Below are 26,907 nucleotides of genomic sequence, written 5' to 3' on the forward strand. Positions count from 1 at the left end.
TTCTAGGGCCTGGGTGTCCTAACACGTGCTGCTGTTTTGAGAGGTGGTCATTAACTTTTCTCTGCAAGTGGCACATTGTAAATCTTTTTTTTTTTTTTTAATTTATTTTTCATTTTTTTTTAAATCTTCACTATTTTTCATCTCCCTTATTTTGCTATCAGCTTCACCTAAGAGGTAAAACAGAGTGAAATATTCAACTGGCTTGCTTCATGCAGTCTAATAGAATCTTTTCCTTTAGCTTGTGGCCAGGAATATAGCGGGTTGTACAAACAGGACAGTGAATCATAGTCTGGGAAGTCAGCTGACAACTCCAGCTGAGAGCTTTGGGCTTTTTGCCTGCATGTAGGCACTTAGCTGAATCAGGACCTGGGGTAAGAGCCTTGGAGCTCAGCAGGAGGAAGAACTCTGTCTCGGCGCTTGGCTTTTAGCTGCTTTTTTTTTTTTTTTTTTTTTTTTTTTTTTTTTTTTAAGCAGAAGTTAATTTGATTGTAAGTTATTATTCACACTTTTAAAACCAGATATTAGAGCTCGGATAGCTCTACTAATGTGTTTTGTAAACTCCATTTGCACCTTGCAAATCTTAGTGGGAGTTCAGTGTTCGCTGTGAAGAATAAAATGTTTGGCCAGCTTGCTCACTAATTTCTATGCTTTGCCAAACACTGAAAACCAAAACAGTGCTCCAGAAAAACACCCAGAAAGTGTTTTTGTTCCTCTTACTGCTGCTTTCAATATCACCACCTTCTCCCTGGAGAGGGGAGAGTAAAATGGACCATGCATACTGCATTTTTCTTGTCCTTGACTGTCCTCCAAGGTTCCCTTCTTTGATCACCAACAGCAGAAGCAGGTAAATGAGCTCTTGGCTGAAGTTTGTTATTGCTGAGTGCAAATTGTAGACATGCTGTCATCTAAATCAGACATTTTGGACATTTGTGTCTTGCTTAAAGATAATTTTGGGTGTCACAGTGATACTGTGCAGTTGGTTTTAATTAGGTTTTGATTTGTTCCAGGAACACTTGATCTGTGGCAAGCTTTTCCTTGCATGAGTGTCTGATGACATTTTAGAGGACAGAAAAAAATTCTCATGAGGTGCCTAAGATATTTTATTTAATATACCCTAGGCACAAGTGCTTTTGAGCATGGAGAATGAATGAAGAAATGAGAAGAATCTTCAATTCTCTGTTTGGTGATCACAGATAAGGTCCAGGTGGAAAATATCTCCTCTGCTCAAGAATGTGAGTCTTTCTGTTTCATTCTCCATTGATAATGCTAAGGAGCAACATGTCTGGATGGGTTTAGCTGTAGGCACCCTTTCAGTGTAAGGTGGCACTGAAGTGACATCACGCTTTACAGTGTCTTACTCTAGTGGCTAGTAGTAGGGAAGTAGGATCTGTTTTCTGAGAAGTTCCTCTGTTTCCTGAATGTTGTTTTTGGCTACATTCAAATGACTAAGGCAGAACCATTTTGTATTAAAAAATACAGTAGGCTGTGGATGAGCTCTAGGAATATCTGCTTGGAAAGTGATGGCCTGTCGTATAAATATTTATTGCATCATATTTATTAAGAACTCTATCAAAATTATATGGTTAGTACAAGAAGTAGATTTGAGGGAGGGGGATTCCTGTCTTACACCAAAGCTGTATTTGTTGTTTCTCCAAGGTCTTGAGATGTTTTCATCCCATCTCTGAACTATCCCCAGGAGCTACATGTAAAAGTAAATACTTACCAGCAAATTGGGTAGCTCTTTTGAGCTTGTATGTAGAGCTGTTACTGTTAAGAGGAATAAGACTGGACACGCTGTTTCTCTAGTAGCTAATGACCTGTTAAGAGCTGTATCTACCTCAAAGATTCATCATGGAGAGTAGTGTAAGAGCTTACAGATGCTTTTGGCTGCCAAGGATGGGTCACCCAAAAAATGTTCCAAAATCTGAAAATAGTCCCTATAATTACACCTTGAATGAATGAATTCATTCCTATTATTTTATTTATTACTAACAAATATTAACCTTCAGCAATTAATTTCAAGACCAGGCTATGGCAAACATTCACATCCCAGAAGTCAGTCAGGAGGATAATTTCACATTAACATTGATTGACCTCCCTCACCTAGATGCAGGGTTACTTTGCTGGCTTACGAGCCTAAGGCTTCCAGTCTTTTTACTTATGGACTAAGGGTACAATTGTTTGCTGCTAGGTTGCACTTCACTCTCTCCTCCACCACTGGCGTATTTCAGTAGTTGAAAAGCTATTCTTTGGGATAGCTTAATGAAACTTGTCCAGTGTGTGCCATGGAAAGCTGATGCAGCTGATGCTGAGTGCTGCTGGGGATAAGCATGTGTGTCCTTCTCCTGCCAAGCTGCTGAATGGATGCTCTCTACAGGGGCTCACATCACAGGTTCTTGTGACTGTGCCAAAAATTAAGTCCTTTCACTAATGAAAAATCCCAGAGTTAGACCAAAACTCACAGATTTTGAAATATGTTTTGAGCTAACCCTGTTAAATGCAAATCTTCTTCTGAGTATCTTATGCTAGATTAGAGGTGCGTGCATACATGCTGTTCTTATCCTTTGCTTGCCCTTAAAACATGGCATGGATTGCCTTTAGATAGGTTTTCACTGTTCTGTATAGCATGTATTTCCATACAATTAAAGAAGCAATATTGAAATAAAATTAAAAATTATTTCAAAAAGTGTATTCAGGGAAAGAACCCTAGATAAAATTATATCAAATCTTCTTCAATTTGATGTTTTGCTGTGTTAGCAATAAAAAAATGATTGTTTTGAAACTTTGCATGTATATGAATTCTCAGACACAGCCTGACTTACGCTGCTGATGGATAACCAAGTAAAAGTTGCAAGAGCAGAAGCCTGTTGAATATTCTAGCACTCCTTGGTTCTTAGATTATGTAATGGCTCCTGCTGTACTTCCTATTATCAGGTATGCAAGAACTTACTATAATTATAAAAAAGTTTCCTGGTTTGGTCTCATCTCCAAGATGAATTTATTTTTTTCTAGTTTGAAGAAAAGCATTCTGTAAGAGAATCAAAACAACTGCAGTTCTTTGATTAAAATAAATATACTTACAACTTTACCCAGGTACCTTTCAGCTGAGATGAAAGAAAGTTAGAAGGTAAAATTTGTCATGGAGAAGTCCAATCTGTATTAATTTCTCAAGTAGATTTTTACAAGGACTTAAAGCTTGTTTGCAGTAAAAAAAAAAAAAGGAAAAAAAAGAGATGAATTCAATTAATAAAGCAAATTATTAGACACACACTTTCAGCTAGGAATAATATTTTTTTAAAGCAGGAATGTTAATGAAATGCTTCACTTTTTTTTTAATACTAAACTGGCTTTCAGACTCCTCCTCACAGGGCAGCTGCATTAGCTCAAGTCCAAATTCTGGTATCATGTTTCGCTTTGCAGATAGATCATTTAATTACCATCTGAGGATATTAATATCAAATCAGAATTTGTTCACATGAAATGAATTCTACTTTAAGTTGTGCTTTGCAAAGTTATCAAGTAGATTTAAATGATAAACACTTTCACAGCAAAGACAGAACAGTTTCTGAATTTGTAGCTTGTTTGTGACTTAGTTAAACATTGCTGATGTATATTCACATTAATCAGTTCTATCTCAGGACTCCTTAGTTTATGAAAGATGTGGCTGCTGAATCTGATACAGGTTGTGCCAAGTGGCACACAGACCTGTCTGTTGGAGCACAAGCAGCAGAGGAGACAAAACTGACAGTGATCAGTCAAAGGAAGGTGTATGGGCTGTGTGTGCAGACGTCATACTTCACTGAGCACTGCCCTTCTCTTCTGAGTGCTTTTCCTCCCTTTGAGTGCTTTTGCTGAACAGCAATTGTCACTCATTTTTCTCTGTAACCTGCTGAGATTTTTAAGTCCTTATTTTCATGTTATGTTTGCATCTCATAAATTTGTTCCATGCAAAGCCTCTGAGACATATGGTTTTACTGTCCACCCAGACACATGCACTACTAGTGCAGTACTCTCTATGTCTTTATTTCTGGAATCCCCTCTTTGACATAAGCCTTATTGCCTTGCTCACATCCACTCACAGTGTGGCTGCAAAGATAATTTCTCAATTAATAGTTACCGTGTTAATTTGAAGTCAGTTATCTTTTTGGTTTCCTTTGCTCTCTATAAAATACAAGTCACTTGTCTTTATTTTCAATGCCATTTCTTGTCTCTCATCTGATTTCTTACTACTAACATGTCACCTTAAATCTTTGATCGGTTGCGATGTCCTGAAGAATTGAAGATGGCCACAAACATGATCTTGGTGTTTTGAATCATCCTTTGAATTCCAAGCACCTATTGCAAGATGCTATTGCAAAATGAACGTGTATGTAGGTGCCACTCTCTTTCTTTCTCTCTAATTCAGCAGTTACCCCCATGTTGCTAATTTCCCTTTGAAACAGAAAGTATCAGACTGGAAAAATGTTAGGATCTGAAATTTTGAAGAGTCAATGAATCTATTCTGAATACATTATTAAAAAAAAAAAAAAAGAGTTGAGTTTCTATGGGGTTATGGAACCATGAGAGAGTCCATACAGTTTTCCTTATTCCTCTGAAGACTGCAAATCTGGAGACTGAGCAAACTGATGTGAAGGAAAGGCTTAGACTCAGGATCCCTGATGTTTTGTGGTGTGAAATGATCTCAGGGCCACACCTTAGCTGCAGCCTGTTCTTCCCATGGATGGGAGCATGCTTCCCTGTAGAGCATTTTGGACAGTGGACAGCTGTGGTGGGTCACAATCAACCTGTGTGTCCTTCTTTCTTCACCTCTAGGTAAAGAATCCAGCAATGATCCAGCACCAATCATAGCATTTGCTTTCCAAACTAGCAGGAATGCACTTGCTTATTTACTCTTTTAAAAATGATTTATTCTGCAGAGCCGTCTACTTTAATTACTATTTGAGCTTTATAGAACCCCAGGACCGGCTAATTATTTTCATTGCCTCCCTTTGGTTGCTTGTGCTGTACTGATCGGCAGTTTAATGAGTCACTCAGAGGCCAGAAGGCATGCTGAATTCCTGAAGTATTGAGTGTGTAAACAACAGTGCATGAGCATGCATTTCCACTGTAAGCGATGGGACAGTGTTTGTTTGTGATAAAGGGGTTCTGAACCATTTATTTCTAAGCCTGAGGTATAGGGAGGGGGGGGTGTGGGGGGGGGGGAAGACGAATGCAGTGATGGGAGTGTGATTTCATCCATTCATTTAGTTATCATTATTTATAATGCCCTGACTGAGAGCAGAGTCCCACTGCGTCAGACACTGCATGCATACAGCGAGAGACAGTTACTGCAGTTTAGCTTCTAAGCTGCTTGGTAACGGCAAAGATAACATTTAATCTTTGCCAAAATTTGTACATGCATGCACTCTCCTCACATAATTGTACTTGGCATGGGTTTTAAAACAAGACATTGGCTGCAGTTTTTATTAAATGTTTAAATGCTGAGCTGCTGATTACCTCTTCCCATTGCAAACACACTCAACACAATTATCTGTGCAGGATTTCCTTGGGTTGTGGATCAGCTGCCTCATGTGCAAGGCACCGTGCTGTCTCGTTTGTGTGCTCTGAACAGTGCCTGGGGCTGGTGGGGAGCAATGCGAGGAGCCCTGTATCAAGGGAATGGCAGCTCCTGATGTGGCAGCAGGCTTGGTGCAGCCCATCCCACTGGGTGACCACAGGGCATGCAGGCGGCTGTGTCCTTCCCATGCTTCACAGCCCTGGGAGCACTCTATACAGATAAACGACGATGACTGCCAGCATAAGAAGAAATCAGCCGGAACTGGGTTGCTGCCAATAAATTCTTCTGGACGTGAGAGACCCTGATCTGTTGCTGCACTTTGTTCTTCAGAGCCTCCCTTGAACCTAAGATTTTTACCTTTTTTTCTTTTTACTTTTTTTTTCTTTTTTTTTTTTCCCCAGAATATTTTAGTCATCTCTCTTCTCAGATAGTGTAGGATTTGATATAGGTCTGAATAAGAAATAGCTTTCTTATTCTCTGGAAAATTTACCTACTGCTTCTGTCTCATAGATTGAATTTTTTGAAAGATTGGCCAAAAATAATTTCAGTCTCCAAGAGTTAGATTAGGGGAAAATGGTATGTTTTACGAGCATTTTCTTGATTGTATTTCTTTGAAGAAAGTCATTAGAATGGGTCTATGTTGGCATTGATTGAAGAAGTTCGATGAAGTAGTGATGTTGTTGTAGATAAAATGATGGTGTATTTGTGATTTCTAGTAGAAGACTGGAATTGAAATGGTAGGCCTATGTATTTTATACAAGGCTGTGTATTTTGTGTAGGTACTGTATGAAAAGAGCAGTGTTTGCAAGTACTGAACCCAGTAATGAGTGAGCATTATGTACTAAAAGAAATATGTAAGTAAGAAAAATAATTTTTTATTTCCCCATCACCTGTGGATGTTTCCCCTCTCCAGTGTCAGGCCTTGTCTTCTGAAGTCTGTCTCTCCTATGATAGTTAAAACCATCTCTTTTATCATATGTCATGAAATGATAGCTCATTCTCTTGCCTCTAAGCTATAGCACACGCTTAAAGAGAAACTCATCAATATAAATGTTTGTGTCTATGTCTGATTGGTTTCTCATGTTTAAAAAGGAGAAAAAGGGAGATTGATTGTGGAGGCCATAAAAGTAATGATGCGTTTAATGAAAACATACATTTTATAGGCAAAACAAGCTTAAAAATTACTTGAAGTTGCTGCATATGAGTTAATGAAATTAAATGACCTTCAAAATTTTGCTAATTTGACCTTGGGTTATCCTGTTGAGCCTCCAGCAAGTTTTACATTTATTTGCATACATGGCAATTGTATTTGTGTACTTGGTCTTTCTCTAGAATTCATCTTGGATCTCCTTGCCACAAACAGTAGCTGCAGAGCTGTAGTGGTTGCACAGCATGAAAATCGGGTTGCTATCTCTGGGGCTGTCCCTGAAGAGACAACTGCTCCTTCATCTAATTCTTCACTTGCTACAAATTTGTCTTGAGGAGGTAGTGCCCTCAGAACTGTTGCTGTGTACTTCTTTTCATATAGAAGCTGAACCATGACTGGGTCCAAACTGTAATGTGGCTGCATGGCTTACTCTTCTATGTGAAATAATGTCAGCAAGTCCAAGAAGGCATACTGCCTCAGTGAGCAATACAGGCAAACTGGTGACAATTAAAAAGGAGAAGGCTGAGGTACTCTACAGCCTTTTTGCCTCAGTCTTCACTGGTATCTGCTTAGCAGAGTCTGCTGTGATAGAACAAGGGGAAATGGTTTCAAACGAAAAGAAGGGAGATTTTGATTGGATATAAGAAAAAGGTTTTTATGATAAAGATAGTGAGGCACTGAAACAGGCTGCCCAGAGAGGTGGTGGAAGGCCCATCCTGGGATGATCAGGCTGGATGGGGCTCTGAACAGCCTGACTGAGCTGCAGGTGTCCCTGTTCATTGCAGGGGTGTTTAAAGATCCTTTCCAACTCAAACATTTCTGTGATTCTGTATGCAGGTGAGTAAGTAATAAAGCATCATTTTGCCTCTTGTTTACCTAAGCAATGTTTTAATTTAGATTGCATCCAGTGATTGAGAAGTTCACCAATGTGAAGTGATACTTGTTCATGGGGTGTATCAGAGAGACATGAAGTGCAGATTATTTGTTGTTATTATTATGATTATTAAGTCATGTATTTTTCTTTTTAGTTATGTTGTACATGTCATAAGTAGAGAGAGGGCTGTGCTGCAGCATGCCAGAATGGTCTTTCTGTAGTGTAACTTCTCAGAAACTTGTGTGTCTTCAATTGTTGCTGAGATCTGATATAGCTGGGGGACAGCCTGAGGTACAGCTATGTGCATGCTATACAGAAAACATTATCTCCTGAACGTGTTTTTCATCTGAAAGTGTTTTCTTCTCAAAGGTAGCTAGAGCCCAAAGATGTAGTAATACTTGCATAAAGTGAATGATCAAAGACAGGAGGGCTCCAGGGAGCTATCTACACAGGTATAACCTTTGGAAGTCACAGCACTGTGAGATCTTTCAGGCATTCAGCCTTGCCCTGCTGGTACAAGTGACTGTGACTATGAGTGTTGGCTTCTGAGCAGGATGAGTGTTGTGCGAGGTGCAGTGCTAAGATGGTTGGTGTTCCCCTAAAAATAACCCCATCATATTGTTATTGCCTGCTTCACTGGTGTCCCATGTCTTTGCATCTGAAAATCTTTCTCATTCAGTTTTGCTTCAAAGGACTCACACTTCTATTTTAAAATTGAATTAAATTTACATGCCACTGAAAACTTTCCATATCATACTATTTTCATGCTTTTCATAGACAGATTTCCTGCATCAGTGTGAGGCAGCACATTTTTAAGATCACTGTAACTCATCAGAGCTATGTTCTTCACATGAGGAAATAACACAAAATTTCTATATCATTTTGTGTTAGTTACTGAACTGAATACTTGGCTTTTACTGTCTTTTTTGGAGTTGGAAGGACATTACAGACAAAAAAATCCTGTAAGAAGGGAGAGGTCTTGACCAAAGATTCAGTTAGATATCTCTCCCACCATCACTTTGAGAAGGTAAATTTAGCTATTTACAGACTCATATCAGAAAAGGCTACAGTTATACTGGAACCTTGGCACAGCTGTAGATACCCAAGAGCTGAGATATCCTGCACTTTTCTCTGCACGTCCCCATGCCTAACAGGGGATCTTGCTGGGAATTACAAAGAAACAGCTCACTCACTCCTCTCACATAGCTTTGAGCAATTGCCTTTCTCAAATTTACAGAAAATACACAAAAGATCTGAAGCAGAAAATGGCAGCTATATAATTCACTTCTCTCTACCCCTTTTGTCCTAATATGGCAAAACCTGCGTAGACCTCTGTGAGGTACACATGGCATATGGCATAAAACCATAAGAATCTGAAACCAGTTCACTCGTTACACTGAAACAACTAACAAGAAGTTAAGGGAAAGTCTGAGAATGAAGCACATGTCCCATACTCCCTGTATTGTAGTCTCCTGGCTTCAGGCAACCAGACTGTCAGAAGATAAATGTAGTGCAGACCCATATCATTATTGTTTTTTTTTTCCCTTTCTTTCCTTCTTTCCTTCTTTCCTTCTTTCCTTCTTTCCTTCTTTCCTTCTTTCCTTCTTTCCTTCTTTCCTTCTTTCCTTCTTTCCTTCTTTCCTTCTTTCCTTCTTTCCTTCTTTCCTTCTTTCCTTCTTTCTTTTTTTTCTTGGAGATGGAGAAAATGGAGTGGAAAACCTTGTTTCATTTCACCTGATCTTAATATCTTTGAGTACATTATAAAACAGTAGTTCATTGGTTTATTTTTCAGTTCCTCTCTCTCTTTCCAAGCTTTCCTTATGGGAGAAAATGCTAGGCTGTTTGGCTGTTTCTTTAAAGTGGGAACCATGGTAGCCATTCCCTTTTAAAGATACATCATGATCTACTGGGAGAATGCTTTATAGTGGGTCAATGTCATTTTACATTGCTCTAAAATTATGGTAAGGGGTTTGCTTTTCTTTTTTTTTTTTCTTTTCTTTTTCTTTTTTTTTTTTTTTTTGGTATCACTTAAGACAAATCTTTGCAAGAGTTTATGGAGGAACAGTAACATTTTATGTGTGGTTATAAACCAAATGAAAGTCTTCAGATTTCTACTACAAATTCCAGCTTGTTATTTCTGCTCAACTCCCCTCTCTACTGCTAGAATAATTAAGAAATAGTGGTAGAGGTTGCTGCTGTGGCTGCAGTATGTTCCCTCACCTCAGCTGGAGATTAAACATAGAGCTGTCATTTGTCCTATGAGACATTCACTTCCAAGCCCAGGTCCCACCTGCATTGCAGGAAGAAGCCAGTGGAAGTGATGCTATCAACTCTGTGCTGGCTGAAGTGTCATGGTTTTATGACTTTTTGATTACTGGCATTCCACATCATAACATCATGTAGTGCACTGGGAGTTAAAGTGTTAAGCTAGTTTGTTTCTCCTCAGATCGTTGCCTCTGTTTTTAGTTATCCTGGGGTCCCCTGTTTCCCTCTTCTGGAGGCACAGATTTTGTGAAATACCCCTTCCTTGCTAGTCACGGAACTGGGCTGAACCAGCCTGTAAACCACTAACATGAAGTCAAGCCCTTAGTCATTTGCCATCCCACAGTTGCCTCCTACCAATGGATTTTCTTTCTTTTCAGCACTTCTCCTCAGCTTCCCCAAGCTCTCCAGATGCCTGTGCCCTACCTGGCAATTTTGCTTTCCTCCTTACTTGTAAGAGTTCAGCCATCTCTGTGGCACTTGGGTCCCTCAAGTGCCTTAAGGTGAACTGAGGTCTTCCGATATTCATGATCTGTAAATCTCCCTGTGCAAACAAAACTATAAATCCCCAGTGCGTGGGTAGGGCTGCTACATTTCAGAATGAAGCAGCTTCAGTTCCTGAGTTACCTACCGAAAAAGCAGCACAGACTCTCCATTCTGCAGGCTCTTTCATCTTCTGAGAGTGAACTGTGGACCTGGAGTATTTTATTCTGGCATCCACAGAATTTACAATACCTGTTTTGAAGCAGAATTCCTGATAAGGTGTATCGAGAAAACAAGGAAATAAAAGTAGACAAGATACTTAGTTTAGGCATTTTTCTTCACAGGCTATGAAACTGATATGTTTTCTGGCACTCAGAATAGCACTATTATCCTTTTACAAAACTTTAGAACAGAAAGAAGCTAAAGCCCATCTAGGTCAATCCCTTCTAAATCTTTAGGCATTATGGGATTATTTTTAAAATATGCAAATTGAAACAAATAGTTTCAAAAGTATTAGGAATTTAGCAGAAAGCATTAAAGAAGAGCTTTCGAGAAGCTTGGGCTTCAAATATAGCTGTGCCTGTACTTGTTATCCATTTCTTCATAATGAAACCAGGTGCAGTCAGGCTACTATGTTAAAAGCTGGATAGTTATAGGTTAAAATTTGACCAAGAACCTACACAGAAGATTCCATGTTATTACAGAATAACCGCTAGACACTCATTTCTGTCTTCTACGCTACAGTCTTCTTGCAATGCTACAAATTATATAGTAATTACAGATGGAATAACACAGTATCTTCAACCATTAATACTCTGCAATTTGCAATAGCAAATGACTGGCCATGTTCTACCCTAATGTCAGTGGGATTTCTGAGTCTAGATCAATTTGTTTGGACTGCGTATTAACAAGAAAAAAAAATGTATGCAGTGGCTTAAATGTGGTCAAATGCAAGAACTGCAAGTCATGTGCATGCTTTGGTGTTTTCCCAGACTTCTTTCCAGATATACCTGCAGAGGTTACAACTAGCTATTGCCTTTATAGCCTCATCTCAAATGGGTGATGTGAAAAGGCACATTTTCTTTCTTTAACATATATATAAGGGTTTCCTTTTTTTTTTTTTTTTTTTTTTTTAATATAAATTCTTTTTCATTTTGATTATGATTCGTGGTGGATGCCCCATCCTTGGAAACAACCAAGGTCAGGCTAGGAGATCTGGACAGCTTGATCTAACTCTAGATGCCCCTGTTCATTGCAGGGAAGTTGGACTAGAAGGCCTTTAACTGCCCCTTTTATCTCAAAAGATTCTATGATCCTGTAATTCTATGATAACTGTTTTTATTTTTTTTTTTTATGCAAGATGCCTGATGCTCCTTTCCAGGCAGTCCTGAACAGGGGGTGTCTATGGAAGAGATCCTTGCCTCTTCTACACTGACCCTTTTCTTTGTTTCTTCCTTGTTATCTTTTACTCGGTCTTTAAATTCTGAGCAGGCTGCCTTCATCTATATGCCCCTATGTCTTCAGTGTAAGAGAAATTTCTAAACAGAGTCTGGAAAATGGACAAGATGGACAAGACTTTATTCACTTAGTGGTGATGCCACACAGGGAGTTGAGGAAGTTATATACCCCTCATCTGACACCAGGCATGCTCACACAGTGAAGTTTTTGCTTCCTCTGGAGTTTTTTTCCCATGTCTTCCTCTCTGACCTTGGCTTCTTGCTGGTGCCCATTGAGAGCTGATGCACAGCCACAGGGTAAGCCCTTGGAAAGGCATGGGACACCATGCTTGAATCAGGTCAAGTGTACAGCAGGCTGAATGAATAAAGGCAGCCAGGTGTGCAGCAGGTGGTAGAATACAGAGTTTGAGATGCAGTGATGCTCCAGAGCCTGTGCATTCAGAGTGATACAGGCACAATCACTGTGGTGTAACTACAGATGTGGAAAATACCTCCACCCAAACAATCTTCTGTGCCTTTAGCATTTTGCTAAGTTGGAGGCTATTGGACATTTTTTCTTTTTTTTTTTTTTCTTTTTTTTTTTTTTTCCCCCTTAGGGTATGACAATGAGACTGATTTTTTTTTTTCTCCCCCCCCCCCCCCCAATACTATACCTGGATACAAGTAACTTCTGTCACGATTGTGTGGCATTTTGGCCTGGGCATCTGAAAATAAAGCAGAGTCATTACTCTCTTTGATAGCTTCACAGCTGCAGTCAATCCTCTCTCTGAAGGACTATAAACTGTTAAGTACTGCTCACAAAGAGCAAGGTGTAGAGAAAACACTGATGAAAGCACAGGTTATTAAGGAGCATTTAGATATATCTGATAAAATCTAGTTTTGCTTTCCATGCTAGCTATGCACAATTAAACAGATTAAATTAGGCTACACTGAGCTCTGGGCTGCCACGTCAAGCTGCTTCTAATACCCAAGCTGCTTGTTTAAAGTTAGCTCACAAATCTCTACATCCTATTGTAGTTTTTAGTCTGCGGTGCATTCCCATAGACTGATAACATTGTTCCTGTGAATAAAACTACACACAGTCCCTGCTCTTTGCTGCAATATGATTAGAAAGTGCTTAAGCTGTGCACACAAGAAAAGCATACTGGTTAGCATCACCAGCTGGCTCAGTGAGGAGCTTCACTGAAGCCAATGTGACTGTGGCTAGGAGGCAGTCAGTCCAAGATGCTAGATGAACAAACGTGAAGTGTTTCTGTGAAACATAAAAATGCCCAGATATTTAAATTTCTGTATGACAGAGCTAAGATTTGACAATGTAATCCGTTGCTCAGAGTTTCTTTCTGCCATGGTTATCACCCCATCTGCATCAGGCTGGTGCCTGATGCATTTGTGCAATCTGGGGAGCTCCCCAGGGTGAGGAGGTTGGGTTGGCCAAAAGGCTGCTCCAAGTGGCTTGGTGATGCACCTTTTCAGACTCTGAGAACAACCAAGGACCCTGTGCTGGGATCCAGCTGCTGCAATGTGCTTTCCATCACAGGCCCATGCAAGCTGCAAAGTACACAATGCAGTATCCTTTCCTTCACTCATCTGGGATGATCCATGGACCCCTAAGCTCTCAGGACTTCTCTCTTCAGCCTCCTTGGAGCCAAAAGTAGAGATATCATGTTTGGTAAAAGGTGTGGACTGGGAAGAGTTATGGCTTTCTCTGCAGAACAGCATGTTTGCTCTTCAGTTCACTCATGTCTCTCTAACTAGCCCGAAACTTTTGGAATACAGATGGAGTTCATTTAATTTGGGCAGATTTCAAATGGTATATTCCACTCCTTATCTCTGCTATGTGTGAAGGTACATTCTAAAAACCTCCGGAATATCTTCAATCAGTAATGAAAGAAATGAAAGTATGTAGTCATAAGAACATATAAATATAGCGTGCTGACATATGCAGATATATACAACTTATATTTATATATTCACATTATTATAGTCCCATAGTGTTTTTCACCCTGTTCTGGTCTCAGACAGAGCAAATAAAAAAAGACACATGCAAAGAAGAAAGAATGAGAGACCTGAAAAAGAGGCAGAATGTATATTATCAAAACAAATACGTATTTTGGGGCACGTTGGTGTTTGAGTATATTCTTGTCAATTTTGCTGAAAGTGCCCAGTTCTCAGAGCACCTGTCCTCCCGGAGTGATGGCTACCTGATGTGTTGATGACAGCTGAGCATCTGCTATTGCTTGTTATTTTGGATAATCTAGGCCCCAGATGCTTATTCCCCTTCAGGATACCAACCCTTTCCAAGGAGGTGGGGAAAAGTTTGCATTTGAGCTGGTCTTGGTTGTCTGAATCCTAATTATCACCATTTTAAAAAATTTTTTTGGTGTGAGGTTGGAATTCTGGTGTGATAACAGACATCCAGATAAAAATGAGAGCTTCATACATTTTGAAAGGGAGTGACTTTCAATCATTGATGAAGGTACAATATTCTGAGTAGGTTTTAAAACCGTCTAAGGTCAAACCTGGATTTCTATCCTCCTCTCCTCCTCCTTTATTTATTTATTTATTAGATGCATTTACAGCTGAATTTTTGATACTATGAGGTAGCTTTAAGGCTGGAAGACACTGAAAAATAGCACCACTTAATGTTCTAACAGCTCTAAAGGATTTCTAAACACATTTTTTTCCTGTAAAGATTTATGGTGTGCCCAGAACATGAGTTGGTGTTGCTTTAGATAACTTGGTAAAGCTGAAAATATATGTAATTTAAATGACAAACATGAGAAATTAAAAATATAAGGCCTTAGTTTTTTTCTATGCTTTTTTTTTTTCAAGGTAGATACAGTAATCAAAGCTTTTGGATAAATTCCTCACACTGAATGTTAACGGGGTAATACTAGCTAGGAGCACAACTGCTGTTGGCAAATGGTAATTTAGAAGTTCCTCTTATCATAGCAGATACTGAAGTTAGTCTGAAAGGAATATTTTTGTCATCCTACTTAGAGTTTGCTAGAGAAATACAGACTTTGGATATGCTGCATTGTTTCTGCCTTCTAATTTCAGCCTGTAGCAGTATCCTCTGTGTATGTGTATAAATATTATCTAGAATAGATGTTAAGTATTCATTAATATTTGTTAATTCATACAGTTTTGTGGTATTATCTCTTGCAATTAATTGAGACGTGTTTCAACTCTAAATCAATTCCCAAAAACAAAAAATAATTGAGGGTACTTAAAAACTATTTGGAAGTAGATCATCAGGCTCTTCAGTTAATTAGGACAAAAATCAAAGAGATGATGCTGCATGCATTGCAGAATCACAAATAACTAACCAAATAAACTCAAATCAACAAAAAGCTAATAAGAAATCACGTAATTACCTATGATGTACTCTTGAAACACAAGAGGAGCACAAATTACCTTCTAATTCCAAAACTCTGGAAATGAAACAGAGGAAGATATTTGAATATTCTACTATGCATCTCCAACAGCAATGTAGCTGATGTGAGGCCAAACCAAAATGTTTCATAAAAATATATGTATTTGTTGGGTAAAAAACCCCCCCAAAACAATGCAACAAAACATTTTTCTCCTGCACAAAAATCGAGCTGACCAGATTGGCATTCAAATGGAGACAGTGCATATGTTCCTTTTTACATGTAGACATATATGAAGGGGAATTCAGATGTGTCGGGTCTGATGGCAAAATATTAATTTTGTTGAATGCCAGAACTCACAGTATTTTCAAGAATTTTAGAGTTTTTCTGCTAAGATTAAAATCTGCGGTCGTCTGTGTATAGAACAATGGAAGGAGCAGTCTGAGAGAGAATAAGCCTGGTAAAGCTTTTTGGGAATAAGCAGTGACCACCTGCGTTTTAACAAACTGTCTGCTTATAAAAAATCTCTCTCATTTTTTTATTTGGCTGGTTAACAGCAATACATCAAGAGGCAATAGCTGTAAACCCCAAATATAAAATGCAGATCTAGCTCCTATCTGAATGTCCTATCCAGTACAATAGCAAGTGAGGAAATAATATTCCTGTTGAAGCATGAGGATAATAAGGAGAGAAGCACCTTCACTTCACTACATTAGCAACGGTGCACCCCATTGCCTGTAAAGATTTCCACCGTTGTTAAGCATCCCTGTTTCTGAAAACCTTATCGGAAACAATCTCTTGAAATCAGAGAAACATGCCAGGCAGTAAAATTAATTATATACGTATGTTATTTTTTTCACTCACTGGTCTCTAATAGACAGCATTTTTGGAGCAGAAGAAAGATGTTATTGTTTCCATAGCAACAGTATCCACCACTCTCCTTTCTGTCACAAAGCACAGTTTCTGAGCATATTTCAGGAAATTGAAATGTGGGTAACTCAGACTGGTAAAACAAGTGCAGTAAATTTTCATCTACATAAATATTTGTTTTCGGACTTATATCCATTGGCTTTGGAAATTTTCAAGGTCAGGATATTTGTTTATCGTGCTGATGGATTTCCCATTAAACACTCAGTGCTGTTCACAATGAGAAGCCTCATTTAAACGTGTCTTGAATGTTGCTGATGCCACCCTAAAATAATTGAAATAATTAAAATGGAAAGCAGCATTGTACAGCATCTTTCAGAAAGGCAAACCGTGCAGCTGTAGCACAGGAGGATGTAAGAAAAAGGCTATATGCAGCACACAGGAATAAATGCTGGATAGCTCAAGTTGTTAATTTATAAGAGGCTTGAGGGTCTCTCTCTATGCTGGGCAATGCTAACTCTGCAGTCAGAGTTCAACAGCAGTCGGCACAGAAAACCGTTGAATGGATCTGTTTGGGCTCTGCTTTCTTCTTTTCAATTCATTCCCAGTGCAAGCCTCTCGGCTACAGACTCAACCTCTTTCTTGTCTGCTGGAGTTGTTTCTCTTTGAATAAATTTTTTGCACTCATCAGGCTAGAATTTTGAGTCTGTGCTCCAGACATATTTATTTATAGAAATTGAAAAGGTTTTAACGTGAGAAGCCAAGGCCTGTGCTAGAATATGCACAGTGGTAGGACTTGGCAGTATAAACCTGTGTACAGAAATCAAGCTTCAGCTTCAAAACAGAATTGAATTGTTTATATTGAAGTCATTTTCACCTGGAGCAAGTAAAACCACACCAGTGTTGTCAAATTTAAAATATCACTTACAGGAAATGTTGTTCTCTGATGACATTTTCTGATTGAAAAAGTGCGGACAGAAAATTCTCTGGTAGTTCTCTTTGCAACACTGATGAAGAGGTTTGGATAGGCAAACTACAAACTGTTGAAAGGGCCAGGGTTTCAGACATTGGAGATGCTGGCTCTGTGTTGTCAGCCTCCCACCTGGGATGAGTCTGGGGCAGTGAGCACTCACTGTGTCCTCACCTCAGTGCCCCAGCATTGACAGGGCTCTGCTGTGGGGCGTGATAAACTTGATTAACATGGCTGTAGGTGCAAGGGGATGAGGGAAACCTGTGGAGCTTTTGTAATCAGATGTGGTCCTGCGGGCTTTTAGGGGTTGCAGCTCTTGAAGGGTGTTGCTGCAGCTATATGGATCCACAACATCAGCTAATGGGAGAAACAGAGATCTTCTCTCTGATGAGCACTAAGGGTTATTTTCAGTTTGTGTACTGTTACACAGAAGATATTTTAGTTTCCAACTCCATCACTGACTTCTAATTAACCACTGTCTAAGGATGAAACTGTGCTGGCTCAGACTAGATAACAGATCATCTCAACTGAAGCAAGAATAGAAAATTGTGCTGTTGCAGGAGGAACCCAGCACCAGCAGCTTTCTTTTACAGTCAGCTGCTCTGCATGCTAAGAGCCCTGAGCTGTCTCTGGCACTGGGCATAGAGAGAAGCCATTCACTCTTAAGGACAACAGTGTTTTTTGCATGCACAACTCTTGACATTGGGCTATTATATCTTCTGTAGTAAAACTCTTCTTAACTGTTGTCAGGGTTGGAATCCTTGACAGGGCTTGCCTTTGTTACCACAAAAGCTGTGTTTTACCTTGGGGTACTAAGTATTTCAGGTAGCCTGAGATAAAAATACAGGGAAAGCAATGCAGAAGGTAACTCTGCACAAGGGTACAGGCCCTGTCTCAGCTGTGTTTTCACCCTAGAATAGTTAAATGTGTGCTAGCTAGCCTCAGGTGCAAAGGGAAGTGTTGCCAGCAGGATGTTTAAGAACTTGCTTGTCTTCTCTTTTCAGCATGGAAGAAGCCCTGCTTGTTCTGCTTGCTGCAGTTCTTCACCAGCACCTCTTTTCTAATATTTTGTACTTAGTGCTGAAAGTGAATCAGTGAGGAAAAAAAAGCAACATGATGGATGCAAAAATTTCACCATTGAGTGGAGGCATTGAATGAAGAATTACAGGTGGATTTTATCTCAAGGCATAATACCCTCTGAAAAATGGGGGTTTGTAATGAAAAGGCTATTGCTGACACAACCTTAACTTGAACATTGCCAGCGGTCACACTATCACTTTGTACAGCAATTTAATGGCTATCTTTTTGCCTTGCCTGTGGGAATGCAGCCAGTTAAGGTGATTGGGTTTGCACACTATAAAACAGCTCAACCTTGGAATGCACTGATGTAAAAGCACTCGTTCTTCATTAGCCAAATTTGAAATAATGATCTGAAAACAGAGGCATGTGACTTGCATGTTCTATTTACACTGAAGCTGAGTTCATATAGCTGTCACCTCACCTCCTGATTTTAATGGACTTAATGAACAGTTAAAGCATCTTAGACACTCCATGATGGGCTACCACGATGTCAGTTAGCACCTGAGATAGGCATTTTGTGCTCTTTGGAAACCAATGTGCAGTGGAGCCTTGCCTGCAGAAACAACTGCCTTTTATAGTTCAGGCAGAGCTCCTCAGCTTGCTTTATTTCAGTGATCCATCCAATCTAAACAACCATTTTCTTTTGAGAATCAATAAATGAATAATAATCAAATGTTTTTTTCTCTGGTTACTGATTGTCTGCCTGGCCTAAAATCATCAGGAGCTGGAGTTTCAAGTCTACAGGCAACATAGGTAGCTTCAGGAGTGTTTTCCTCTCCATGTGTGAAAAAAAAAAAAAAACTTGCATTGGGCCTATCAGCTTATGTATCATAGACTCTAAATACATCCCTCGGGGACCCCCTGCTCCCACCCCCATAAGCACTGCAACGTGAGACATGTGACTCTGAATGGCAATTGCTGGCAAGGGTGCACACCCACCATGAGAAGCCAGCACTGATTTGATTTTCCTTCACTTTCATTCAGCAAGAATCATGGTGTGGTGTAAGTCTGAAGAACCATATTTAAAAGTGACAGTAATAATGAAAATAATATGAAAACAAAACTTGATGTATTTTTTAATGCCAATCAAGTGGAAATTTAACTGTATTTATGCAAATACAGCTTTTAATGAAGCTTTTCTCTAAATTATGAAAATCCTCTTGAGTCTTTCAGTCCACATTGAGGTATGTTGCTGTTTTTCATAACTAAGACAATTTGACTTATCTTGGAAATCTTGAACTGCCTTATGTTTGCTGCACAGAAGACTTAGCTGCAGCTCTGCTCAGGGTCAATTGCTCCTTAAACTTCTTTTAGACTCTACTCAACATGACAAGCAAATCAATCTTTTCAGTTCAGGAGCTGCTGAAACTCAACATTTTATAAAGCACTACCATGACAATATGAACAGAGTGGATGTGTTTCAGGTCTGCTCAGTGTCACTTTACACTACTTTGCTGGGATTTCTGAAAGCGCAGAATAGTAACCTGTATGAAGTTGTTAAACACACATAACCAGATCAAATCAAATGATAAATTATCTTTTTAATAATGATATGCTTATGCTCTGGGCTCTCTCCCTCTTTCTCTCCCTTCTCCCCCTGCTACCCACATTTGTGTGTACAGATACACACAAAAATGTAAGAACTATAATATGAGTCTATGAATGCTACTGGACATAATGATTAGATTTTATATGGTGAACAGTTTGTGTGAGAACATGTAATCAATAATTGTTTTCAATTAGATGACTGGAAATATTTTTTATTAGATTTTTTCAAAGAATAGCATCTGATGGTGACAAATTTATAATATTGTCTTATTCATCAAATTTCATCAGCTGTCGGTCATTAATACAGAAAACTCTGTTCTTGGTGAAACAAGTTATCATATTTTTGCAAAGGATGTTACTGGGTTATTCTTTCAATACTTAGACTTTTCAATACTCTCTTTTGATAAAGTGATGAGTGAAGTCTTGCTTCATCAATAATCCTGATTTTACAGTCACTGTTTAAGTTTCAAGGATAGTTTGTTTGAGTGAGGTGGTCTAGAATGAGATATCAAAACATTTATGATTTTCTGTGTGTAGATTTGTTCACTCATCAAGGAAAGAAAATGTTATTTTTATGAAAATTAGACACTTTCAGAACATGTCAAGTTGTTTGCAGAGAGCACCCTGTTTGTTAAGCAGTATTCCAAGGGTTTGCACAGTTTTGTTTCCATATGCAGTTGGCCAAATGTTATGGCTGGTTGTGAACTGAAGTTCTTCCATGTATATGAAAAGCAGTGAAATTGATACCGTCTCTAGAAGATCTTCCTTGAGAAGATCTGTGCATTTGGCAAATCTGTCTTAAACTTTTCAAAGTTTATTTGAAATAATTCTGGATTGAGATGTTGTGGTGTTTGAGATGGACAGGAAATAAACAATCCCGTAGATTTCCAGTTTTGAGCTGGAGCAAAATGTCTGAGTTCCTTTCCTGTGTTCCTCCTCTCTTCTCCTCACTCCAGCAAGCACCTGAGATTTACTACTTGGTTTTGGTATTTTTGGATGGCTTCTTACCCTTGTTTTCTCTGTTTTTATGGGCCAGTGTCAGGCGACCCATTCTCATTCCTCCTCTATTTCTGTCCTTCCAACTGGCAAAGGTAATATTTCACAAGAGAAAAATGCTTTTCGGGATGTCTGTGTGGTCTAGACTTAAATATTTTGAGAGAAATATTGAGGGAGTGACAGGTAGTGACTTCCCTTGTATTTCTACAGAGCATAAATAAAGCAATAATCCCTTTCAAAAGAGTGATCACTTTAGTTTGGAAAGTTTATATATTTTCCATGTTTTTCCAGTGTGAGTATTTTATTTCACATTGGTGAATGTAGAGTATTATACATTCCATATGACTTTGAGTTCTTATTAGTTTCATTTTGCAAATAGTTTTATTATCAGAAATTGCATCATCTGATATACTATCAAATTTAAGAGTTTTTTCCTCTTTGTTAGCCTTCCAATCAATTAAAATTTCTACTACCCTTTTTTTTATGTATGATTGAAATTCAGATTAGCTAATTTTACAGTAGCTTGCAACCAAAGTCACATGAGGTATTCGGTCTTGTCACAGTTTACTCCAATTTTATTTTTGTTTGCTTGTTTTGAATTTACAATTTTGCTGGAATTTTATGAAAAAGAATAAATATTAATAGGTAACACACATAATTAAAATATAGTGTTTTCTCATATTATACAAGGCCTTTTCATAGTGTAAAGGGAAGCTGGTACTCATCAGGAGTAATTCAACACCTGCCAGCACTGGGTATTAATGAACATAGTAAATCTGAGTTACTTTGGATCTCCAAGAATACTTTTCTGTGTGATTATAAGCACTAAGTATATAACAAAATTCCTAAAAAGATCACACTCCTGGTTTCAGTCTAATGTTTTTTTGAGGATCATCAGAATTCTACTCTTAAAATCAATAATATACTGTTTTTGCAATTTATTTATTCAATTGGGGAAGGGAAAAAGCATGCCTATTGCTGAATCTTCAAACTTGGACAGCAGTATTCTTAGGCCATTAAACTTTGTGATAAGACGGAGGAAAAATTAATTCATCTTCCACAGGGTCTAAGTGGCATCATAATTTTTTAAATATCTCTTTCTTGTGGTATAGACTGTGAGAAGGATAGAAAATAGCAGAGACAAAATAAGCTAATGACAATGATCTTGAGAAGAATGATGCAATCATGAAATTATAATGTTAATATTGCAGTTTAACAAATTTATTTCAGGTATTGAACATTGCAGATGATTAATATACAGTTTTTTTCATAAGGTTATTGGTAAAGGTGAGGGGATTATAATATAATACTTGACAGAAAAACTTTTGAATGCACTTAGCTTTTAGTAGTTACATATTCTCAGCTTATCTTTATCCATATGCTTATAATTTCCTATAAATTTGTCAGACTCAATAATTCAACTCCCAAAGATACTTACACTTAGCTTGTGTTTAAATAGTTATATCTGAACAGGGCTTCAACCTAATGCTTTACAGAGAGGTCATCAGGAAGTTTCAGATCAGTTTCTGTTATAAAATTCTGTTTTTACACTTTCATTAATTCCTGTAACATTCACCTTTACGATGTAGCTTTACATGCTCGAGAAAGTATTTGGATTCAGCAGAATCCTTTCAGCTGCCTTTGGATTACAAAGAAACCTATTTAAATATATGAAATAAATCATACTTCTTTTTTTCCTTTTTTTTTTTTTTTTTTTTGTCAGGAGAGGAGGAATGGGAAATGTTTCAAGCCAAAGCAAGTTTTACACTTTAAATTGTTCATATACAATAGGCTCATAATGAGCAGCTGAATCAATCTGAAAAGATTTAAGGAAGTGTTCACGTCATCCAGTCTTTGGAAGCGGATATGATCAGCCTATTATCCAAACTCTTCCTATTGTCAGACTCTCCAGAGAGCTCTGATTTACATGGTCTGAGTTACCTCTGGGGAAAAAGAAAACAACAAAAAAACTCATGACTGTTTCTCTCTGTGTTGCCAGTTGCAAGGTCATAGAGAGAATAATTGTTTAAAATAGATGGCTAAAGCTGGATAGCATGAATATCCTCTTTCAGCACATGGCAGAGATATTTTCTGTCTTTGTCACTGTGCTCAAATATGTGCATAGAGTGAAATGGGTCATCCCAGGTTTCATGAAGATCTTGTAGCATGCCAGAATTATGTGGAGGACCCTGAGCTTAGTGTTTATATTGGACTGGTTTTAATTATATGCTGTACTGATAATGCAATTTAAAGATGTTGTTCATGTACATGCTCTAATACATTTACAAAGTAAATGTGTGTCTTTATTCTTGAGGAGTGCCCATCAGAGCTGGGCTAGCCAATGAAGTTGAGGAACTTAACATTTCTTCCTCCATCACATTGCCTGTGGTTACAGAGCTCAGTTGGAATCCTGTGGTGGAGAAGCACCTCTGCAGCCTTCTCTTTATTTTGGGGGTTTCTGTAGCTCTGGTATGACACTATTATTTTTTCCTCATTAGACAATATCCAGTGTTTCCTTACCATTGGGCTGGCATGATGCTTGTCATGGGTCATTCAGATTGTGACAAACACATGGCCACGTTAGTAAAAATTTAGCTGTTGGGCTCAATTTGATCTAGGGAAACATGAAAAGCAAGCAAGATTCAGTACTGTTACTTAAAGATTGTGTATGCAATATTACTGTAGGCAAGAATTAATATGTCAAGTAATTTTAACTACAATTTCTAGTATAAGGTAATAAATCTTGATTGAAATAATTACTGGTTTTAGTCTTGCACCATTGCTATATATTCAAATTATTTTTTTCAGAAATATTTGATTCTTGTTTGTTGTTAACTGTGGAGACATGCTGATTTTCAAATAAATGTAAACTACACTTTAAACTTACACAAAGCTACTCCTCAATTTCTCATTTTATCATTAAAATGTCAAATGACATTTCTTGTTTATTGTCTGATACTATTATTACTCTTTATGTCAAATTGCTTTTGATGAAAATGGAAATTTTATTAAGTTGGAGTTCTATTTAATTGCAGAAAATGCATCTTCTAATGCCTTTTATTAATGAAATAAAATTATTTTAAATAGTCTAGTGACATTTTAAAATTAAAACATTTTGTATTTTGAACTGATTTGTTACTCAGAAAGCATTTATTGCAGATAGTGAATTGAATGTGTTGCTTATGGTTACAGTTTCCTGAAGACTTTGAAATAATTAACTTTTAGTCTTCCATAGCTTGTTTTTGTTTGTAGATAAGATGAAGAAGAGAAAATCTCATTTTTCAGTCCTGCTCAATTTCTATACTTTGAACTAAATACTGTAGAATACTGCTAAACCAGAATGAAGAGAAAAATAAAAAATTCTTCCAGCACTTGAGAGAGATACTGCTAAAATAGTTTAACATCTCAGATTAGAGGTGTAAAACTTCAGAGTTTTAGCCATGATTTCACCTAATGACCTCCCATACTTTTCCTGGTTTCACCTGCTGTAAAAACTTAGTCTCAAAAACTCTTCTACACACATGGTGCTTTTAAGACATTAAAAGTATTTTTATGACATTTTAAGAGTGATCATCTTTTTAATTATTACAAATTTTGCTTTTGATATCTTTAAGTATTTTCAAGATGTTTCAATCACCTTCTTTTAATAATATTCTTTTCAATTTTAGTACCTATGTAGTGCCTGAATGTGTGTAAATTCATGACAATTTTCTTTTTCTTTTCTTCTTCAGAGAGTATAAATCAAGCCTGTATAACTAACTTACAGGGTAGATCTTGTGCTGAGAATGTTAGAAAAGCAATGCAAAGAGATAAAAGCAATTTTGCCATGATAGTCTAAGGTACAAACCCAACTCCTCAGGCACATAATTGAAATTGATTTTATGTGAAATCAATTGAACAGAATGGATTCCTATTGAAATCAAGGAGACTGCAGAGAAGAGTAAGAATTAACTGCCCGAGGCAGAGTGTTCAGTCTTGTGCAAATAGTTCCTAAGCACACAAATAGAGAAACTGCATCAGGAAAATGTATCCATGTATCCTTTCCTTTTCTGAATGCTGAAATTTCTATGGAAGATGTATATATATATGTTTGATAAACAGACTAAAAAGCAGGGTCTTAAATGCAATTCCAGCTTCAAAAAAGTGAGGTAAGGTACTCAACATTTCTCCTTATCAGTATGAGCGCCTAACTTCGTTTTTCTAAAGATTACACAGAATATAATGAATACACCATAAAGGTGTGTAAGTAGTTCCCAGACCAGCTGGGGTAATGCCTCCCACGTTGTGTATGTGTGTGTAAACCTGTCATAGTTAATTATCATCTTAACTCTTCCAGTGCAAGCTGAAGGATGCAGAGATAGCGTACCACTAGATGTTGCTGTAAGACAGCATCTAATAAAGAAGAACCTGAAAAACCCTACCATCTCTGATATTTGCATCAATTGCCACAATTCTCTTTAAAAATAATTCACAGATTAAATCTAAAGCCTTTAAAAAAAGTTCCAGAAAGAAAGTGGAAAAAAAATATCTTGGGTTGCTATTAAAACTTTCAGTTTCAGAGCTACTGCATTTCTGGGAACAGAATACGAATAAGAATGCTATTTTATCAGAACACTTTAGTTTTCAAGACTGTTTTATTTAATTCTTGAAGTACTTTTTGTTAAGTAAATTCCCATCCTTTAAAAAAAACAGAGTGTAAATTCCTTAATCTTTCTGTTCCCAGATCTGAGGCTCGTGACTACTAGAGGTCAATGTTTAAATCAGTTTGCTGGTCTTGGCTGAAATATCATGGCTGCTTCATGGTATTTAGCTTAGTTTATCTTGGCTTACGGACACTTAGAAGTTAAATAGAAGAAATGGTAATTAGGTCAATATGCAAATAAATCTGCAGAGCTGTTAGAAGATGCTTGCACAGTATGTACTGAAGCAGGTGTAGTTTTAGTCTAGGCTTGCAGTATTTCACTTGCAGAAACAAATAGATTAATAAAAGAGCAGGAAAAACCTTTGAAAAGTAAAGAATTTGCTCTTATGGGAATCAGTGAAGGTTGATACCAAGGTCCTTAGTATGGTAATTCAGAATGGGAGATGTATGCAGAGAAGAATTTTGCAGGGTAGCAGGCTCAAGTAGGAGCAGAGCAGATGACACAGCCAAGAGTACTCCCTGGAGTGAATTTTCCACTTTGCTTTGGCCCCACTGAACAGTTCTGTGTATGCTCAGCTTTGAGTAGTCACACTGGTTAGATTTTCAGAATTTTCTCTTTTACAATTAATTCACTGTAATGGACAACAGAAGCATATGATTAACATAATGCTTTTTTTTTTTTCTTTCTTTTTTTTCCCCCTGAAAAATTGCTACTGGCTCGTTGATTAAAGTGGACATTGAGAGGTCATTAACCCTGTGAAATGGATTTCTGACTTGTTTCAAAAGCAGTGTGGGTCTTAAATGAATAAGGTCTTTGCTGATCTTTTTTTTTTTTTTTGTATTTGAAGATGTTGTATTCTGCTAGTTATGCTCTACAGGAAATGTTTGAAATTAGTTCTCATTAGTTCTTTTATAATACACTCTTCTGCAGATTGCGGCTTGACCTCATTATACCACCAGAATCCACTAAAACTTTAAGCCAAATGTTTTCAAATATGTATTTTTAAGGAGAATCTCAGAAAAACAGCATAAAAGTAGGATTCTGTTGAAGACTTTTTTTTATCACTGTTGTCCATAAATAGTAACATTTTAAAATTGTTTCTATTTTACAAAAGTTTTTCAATCCTTCTTTTTCTTCCTTGTGACATAGGCACACGCTCGCACACGTGCACATGCATGCTCATATACCATCTTAGACACTTATAAAGATGTCAACCGCTGTGCTCTGTTATGAGCTGTGACACATAGCATAAAGCACCCTGCCTTTTCCTGATACTGTCATTTTCTGTAAGTGCAAGCTTCACTTTGGGTTTTATTAGCCGATGTATCAGCACCCTGCACCCAGAAAGAGATTTAATAAAGTCAATTAATTAGGCTACCCTTTTAGGCAGTGAGAAAGCAGGAGTAGGGGAGCTATCTAGAACCACACTCCTGCACAACATTCACTACTCTTCCTCAGGTAATATTTTTATAACAACAGAGATTCTCAGCTCCCATATAACAGATTCTCAGCTTCTTGCTGGGCTCTGGCAGCAGGGATTAGTTTAGGTAGTGCACTGAGCAGCTGGACGTGTTGCTGTGGGCATGCTGCCCGATCTATGTGCCTCCCGAGCCCACTGCCAGCACCATGGTGTGCAAAAGGAGATGGAC

General features: G+C 37.9%; 1 long non-coding RNA gene across 2 annotated transcripts in view; it reads left to right on the forward strand.

Moving 5' to 3' along the window:
* Positions 1 to 747: 747 nt before the first annotated feature.
* Positions 748 to 26,907, forward strand: part of LOC101751157 — a 42,860-nt gene continuing 16,700 nt past the window's right edge. For both annotated transcript variants that reach the window (XR_006938913.1, XR_005858677.2), the window contains exons 1-2: positions 748 to 844; positions 1,119 to 1,232. This is a non-coding gene — a long non-coding RNA (uncharacterized LOC101751157). The remainder of the gene's footprint in view (positions 845 to 1,118; positions 1,233 to 26,907) is intronic.

The sequence above is a fragment of the Gallus gallus genome, chromosome 3, assembly GCF_016699485.2.
Source record: "Gallus gallus isolate bGalGal1 chromosome 3, bGalGal1.mat.broiler.GRCg7b, whole genome shotgun sequence".
In the NCBI taxonomy this organism is placed as follows: domain Eukaryota; kingdom Metazoa; phylum Chordata; class Aves; order Galliformes; family Phasianidae; genus Gallus; species Gallus gallus.